Source organism: Plectropomus leopardus, chromosome 3 (assembly GCF_026936395.1).
Source record: "Plectropomus leopardus strain MGB_pleo_1.0 chromosome 3, ASM2693639v1, whole genome shotgun sequence".
In the NCBI taxonomy this organism is placed as follows: domain Eukaryota; kingdom Metazoa; phylum Chordata; class Actinopteri; order Perciformes; family Serranidae; genus Plectropomus; species Plectropomus leopardus.
This window is the reverse complement of record NC_142178.1, coordinates 18988876-18995478: the sequence shown is the minus strand read 5'-3', so window position 1 is coordinate 18995478 and position 6603 is coordinate 18988876.

The window sequence follows — 6603 nt, the reverse complement described above, 5'->3', positions numbered from 1 at the left end:
CTTTTGCACATTTTAATGCTATGGCGTGTATCAGCACGTTATTTTATGCTGTTTTGAGATGTTTTTAGCTGTTTTTGGGACATGTCAAATTTTGACATTTTTGTCATACTATAGACTTGCTTTTTTGGTCATTTTTCGACATGCTATATTATGGTGTTTTTGGCCATTTTGCACATTTTAATGCTATGGCGTGTATCAGCATGTTATTTTATGCTGTTTTGAGGTGTTTTAGCTGTTTTTGGGACATGTCAAATTTTGACATTTTTGCCATACTATAGCCTTGCTTTTTGGTCATTTTTTCGACATGCTATATTATGATGTTTTTGGCCATTTTTGGACATTTTAATGCTATGGCGTGTCTCAGCACTTTATTTTAGGCTGTTTTGAGGTGTTTTCAGCTGGTTTTGGGACATGTCAAATTTTGACATTTTTGCCATACTATAGCCTTGCTTTTTTGGTCATTTTTTCGACCTGCTCTATTATGGTGTTTTTGGCCATTTTTGCACATTTTAATGCTATGGCGTGTATCAGCACGTTTTTCTATACTGTTTTGAGGTGTTTTTAGCTGTTTTTGGGACATGTCAAATTTTGACATTTTTGCCATACTATAGCCTTGCTTTTTTGGTCATTTTTTCGACATGCTATATTATGGTGTTTTTGGCCATTTTTGCACATTTTAATGCTATGGCGTGTATCAGCACGTTATTTTATGCTGTTTTGAGATGTTTTTAGCTGTTTTGGGACATGTCAAATTTTGACATTTTTGCCATACTATAGCCTTGCTTTTTGGTCATTTTTTCGACATGCTATATTATGGTGTGTTTGGCCATTTTTGCACATTTTAATGCTATGGCGTGTATCAGCACGCTTTTCTATGCTGTTTTGAGATGTTTTTAGCTGTTTTTGGGACATGTCAAATTTTGACATTTTTGCCATACTATAGCCTTGCTTTTTTGGTCATTTTTTCGACATGCTATATTATGGTGTTTTGGCCATTTTGCACATTTTAATGCTATGGCGTGTATCATACGTTATTTTATGCTGTTTTGAGATGTTTTAGCTGTTTTTGGGACATGTCAAATTTTGACATTTTGCCATACTATAGCCTTGCTTTTTGGTCATTTTTTGACATGCTATATTATGATGTTTTTGGCCATTTTGCACATTTTAATGCTATGGCGTGTATCAGCACGTTATTTTATGCTGTTTTGAGGTGTTTTAGCTGTTTTTGGGACATGTCAAATTTTGACATTTTGCCATACTATAGCCTTGCTTTTTTGGTCATTTTTTCGACATGCTATATTATGATGTTTTGGCCATTTTGCACATTTTAATGCTATGGCGTGTATCAGCACGTTATTTTATGCTGTTTTGAGATGTTTTTAGCTGTTTTTGGGACATGTCAAATTTTGACATTTTTGCCATACTATAGCCTTGCTTTTTTGGTCATTTTTTCGACATGCTATATTATGGTGTTTTTGGCCATTTTTGCACATTTTAATGCTATGGCGTGTATCAGCACGTTATTTTATGCTGTTTTGAGATGTTTTTAGCTGTTTTTGGGACATGTCAAATTTTGACATTTTTGCCATACTATAGCCTTGCTTTTTTGGTCATTTTTTCGACATGCTATATCATGGTGTTTTTGGCCATTTTTTCATATTTTAATTCTATGGCGTGTATCAGCACGCTTTTTTATGCTGTTTTGAGATGTTTTAGCTGTTTTTGGGACATGTCAAATTTTGACATTTTGCCATACTATAGCCTTGCTTTTTTGGTCATTTTTCGACATGCTATATTATGGTGTTTTTGGCCATTTTGCACATTTTAATGCTATGGCGTGTATCAGCACGTTATTTTATGCTGTTTTGAGGTGTTTTTAGCTGTTTTTGGGACATGTCAAATTTTGACATTTTGCCATACTATAGCCTTGCTTTTTGGTCATTTTTTCGACATGCTATATTATGATGTTTTTGGCCATTTTGCACATTTTAATGCTATGGCGTGTATCAGCACGTTATTTTATGCTGTTTTGAGGTGTTTTAGCTGTTTTTGGGACATGTCAAATTTTGACATTTTTGCCATACTATAGCCTTGCTTTTTTGGTCATTTTTTCGACCTGCTATATTATGATGTTTTTGGCCATTTTTGCACATTTTAATGCTATGGCGTGTATCAGCACGTTCTTTTATGCTGTTTTGAGGTGTTTTTAGCTGTTTTTGGGACATGTCAAATTTTGACATTTTTGCCATACTATAGCCTTGCTTTTTTGGTCATTTTTTCGACATGCTATATCATGGTGTTTTTGGCCATTTTGCACATTTTAATGCTATGGCGTGTATCAGCACGCTTTTTTATGCTGTTTTGAGATGTTTTAGCTGTTTTTGGGACATGTCAAATTTTGACATTTTGCCATACTATAGCCTTGCTTTTTTGGTCATTTTTCGACATGCTATATCATGGTGTTTTTGGCCATTTTGCACATTTTAATGCTATGGCGTGTATCAGCACGCTTTTCTATGCTGTTTTGAGATGTTTTTAGCTGTTTTTGGGACATGTCAAATTTTGACATTTTTGCCATACTATAGCCTTGCTTTTTTGGTCATTTTTTCGACATGCTATATTATGGTGTTTTTGGCCATTTTTGCACATTTTAATGCTATGGCGTGTATCAGCACGCTTTTCTATGCTGTTTTGAGATGTTTTTAGCTGTTTTTGGGACATGTCAAATTTTGACATTTTTGCCATACTATAGCCTTGCTTTTTTGGTCATTTTTTCGACATGCTATATCATGGTGTTTTTGGCCATTTTTGCACATTTTAATGCTATGGCGTGTATCAGCACGTTATTTTATGCTGTTTTGAGGTGTTTTTAGCTGTTTTTGGGACATGTCAAATTTTGACATTTTTGCCATACTATAGCCTTGCTTTTTGGTCATTTTTTCGACATGCTATATTATGGTGTTGTTGGCCATTTTGCACATTTTAATGCTATGGCGTGTATCAGCACGTTATTTTATGCTGTTTTGAGGTGTTTTTAGCTGTTTTGGGACATGTCAAATTTTGACATTTTGCCATACTATAGCCTTGCTTTTTTGGTCATTTTTCGACATGCTATATCATGGTGTTTTTTGGCCATTTTGCACATTTTATTGCTATGGCGTGTATCAGCACGCTTTTCTATGCTGTTTTGAGGTGTTTTTAGCTGTTTTTGGGACATGTCAAATTTTGACATTTTTGCCATACTATAGCCTTGCTTTTTTGGTCATTTTTTCGACATGCTATATTATGGTGTTTTTGGCCATTTTTGCACATTTTAATGCTATGGCGTGTATCAGCACCCTTTTCTATGCTGTTTTGAGATGTTTTTAGCTGTTTTTGGGACATGTCAAATTTTGACATTTTTGCCATACTATAGCCTTGCTTTTTTGGTCATTTTTTCAACATGCTATATTATGGTGTTTTTGGCCATTTTTGCACATTTTAATGCAATGGCGTGTATCAGCACGCTTTTCTATGCTGTTTTGAGGTGTTTTTAGCTTGTTTTGGGACATGTCAAATTTTGACATTTTGCCATACTATAGCCTTGCTTTTTTGGTCATTTTTCGACATGCTATATCATGGTGTTTTTGGCCATTTTGCACATTTTAATGCTATGGTGTGTGTCAGCACGTTATTTTATGCTGTTTTGAGGTGTTTTCAGCTGTTTTTGGGACATGTCATATTATGACTTCTTTGCCATACTATAGCCTTGCTTTTTGGTCATTTTTTCGACATGCTATATTATGGTGTTTTTGGCCATTTTTGCACATTTTAATGCTATGGCGTATATCAGCACGCTATTTTATGCTATTTTGAGTTGTTTTTAGCTGTTTTTGGGACATGTCAAATTTTGACATTTTTGCCATACTATAGCCTTGCTTTTTTGGTCATTTTTTCGACATGCTATTTTTTGGGGTTGTTTAGCCATATTTTCATGTTTTGATGCTATGGCGTGTATCAGCACTCTATTTTACGCTGTTTTGAGGTGTTTTCAGCTGTTTTTGGGACATGTCAAATTTTGAACATTTTTGCCATACTATAGCCTTGCTTTTTTGGTCATTTTTTCGACCTGCTATATTATGATGTTTTTGGCCATTTTTGCACATTTTAATGCTATGGCGTGTATCAGCACGTTATTTTATGCTGTTTTGAGGTGTTTTTAGCTGTTTTTGGGACATGTCAAATTTTGACATTTTTGCCATACTATAGCCTTGCTTTTTGGTCATTTTTTCGACATGCTATATTATGGTGTTTTTGGCCATTTTGCACATTTTAATGATATGGCGTGTATCAGCACGTTATTTTATGCTGTTTTGAGGTGTTTTTAGCTGTTTTGGGACATGTCAAATTTTGACATTTTGCCATACTATAACCTTGCTTTTTGGTCATTTTTTCGACATGCTATATTATGGTGTTTTTGGCCATTTTTGCACATTTTAATTCAATGGCGTGTATCAGCACGTTATTTTATGCTGTTTTGAGGTGTTTTTAGCTGTTTTTGGGACATGTCAAATTTTGACATTTTTGCCATACTATAGCCTTGCTTTTTTGGTCATTTTTTCGACATGCTATATTATGGTGTTTTTGGCCATTTTTGCACATTTTAATGCTATGGCATGTATCAGCACCCTTTTCTATGCTGTTTTGAGATGTTTTTAGCTGTTTTTGGGACATGTCAAATTTTGACATTTTTGCCATACTATAGCCTTGCTTTTTTGGTCATTTTTTCAACATGCTATATTATGGTGTTTTGGCCATTTTGCACATTTTAATGCAATGGCGTGTATCAGTACGTTATTTTATGCTGTTTTGAGGTGTTTTTAGCTGTTTTTGGGACATGTCAAATTTTGACATTTTTTTCATACTATAGCCTTGCTTTTTTGGTCATTTTTTTGACATGCTATATCATGGTGTTTTTGGCCATTTTTGCACATTTTAAGACTATGGCGTGTATCAGCACGTTATTTTATGCTGTTTTGAGGTGTTTTTACCTGTTTTTGGGACATGTCAAATTTTGACATTTTTGCCATACTATAGCCTTGCTTTTTGGTCATTTTTTCGACATGCTATATCATGGTGTTTTTGGCCATTTTGCACATTTTAATGCTATGGTGTGTATCAGCACGCTATTTTATGCTGTTTTGAGGTGTTTTCAGCTGTTTTTGGGACATGTCAAATTTTGACATTTTTGCCATACTATAGCCTTGCTTTTTTGGTCATTTTTTCGACATGCTATATTATGATGTTTTTGGCCATTTTTGCACATTTTAATGCTATGGCGTGTATCAGCACGTTATTTTATGCTGTTTTGAGGAGTTTTTAGCTGTTTTTTGGGACATGTCAAATTTGGACATTTTTGCCATACTATAGCCTTGCTTTTTTGGTCATTTTTTCAACATGCTATATTATGGTGTTTTTGGCCATTTTTGCACATTTTAATGCAATGGCGTGTATCAGTACGTTATTTTATGCTGTTTTGAGGTGTTTTTAGCTGTTTTTGGGACATGTCAAATTTTGACATTTTTGCCATACTATAGCCTTGCTTTTTGGTCATTTTTCGACATGCTATATCATGGTGTTTTGGCCATTTTGCACATTTTAATGCTATGGCGTGTATCAGCACGTTATTTTATGCTGTTTTGAGGTGTTTTAGCTGTTTTTGGGACATGTCAAATTTTGACATTTTGCCATACTATAGCCTTGCTTTTTGGTGATTTTTTCGACATGCTATATCATGGTGTTTTGGGCCGTTTTTGCACATTTTAATGCTATGGCGTGTATCAGCACGCTATTTTATGCTGTTTTGAGGTGTTTTCAGCTGTTTTTGGGACATGTCAAATTTTGACATTTTTGCCATACTATAGCCTTGCTTTTTTGGTCATTTTTTCGACATGCTATATTATGATGTTTTTGGCCATTTTTGCACATTTTAATGCTATGGCGTGTATCAGCACGTTCTTTTATGCTGTTTTGAGGTGTTTTTAGCTGTTTTTGGGACATGTCAAATTTTGACATTTTTGCCATACTATAGCCTTGCTTTTTTGGTCATTTTTTCAACATGCTATATCATGGTGTTTTTTTTGCCATTTTTGCACATTTTAATGCTATGGCGTGTATCAGCATGTTATTTTAAGGTTTTGAGGTGTTTTTAGCTGTTTTTGGGACATGTCAAATTTTGACATTTTTGCCATACTATAGCCTTGCTTTGTTGGTCATTTTTTCGACATGCTATTTTTTGGGGGTTTTGGGCCATATTTTCATGTTTTAATGCTATGGCGTGTATCAGCACGCTATTTTACGCTGTTTTGAGGTGTTTTTAGCTGTTTTTGGGACATGTCAAATTTTAACATTTTTGCCATACTATAGCCTTGCTTTTTTGGTCAGTTTTTGGACATGCTATATTATGATGTATTTCGCCATTTTTGCACATTTTAATGCTATGGTATGTATCAGCACGCTATTTTACGCTGTTTTGAGGTGTTTTTAGCTGTTTTTGGGACATGTCAAATATTGAAATTTTTACCCATACTATAGCCTTGATTCTTTGGTAATTTTTTCGAC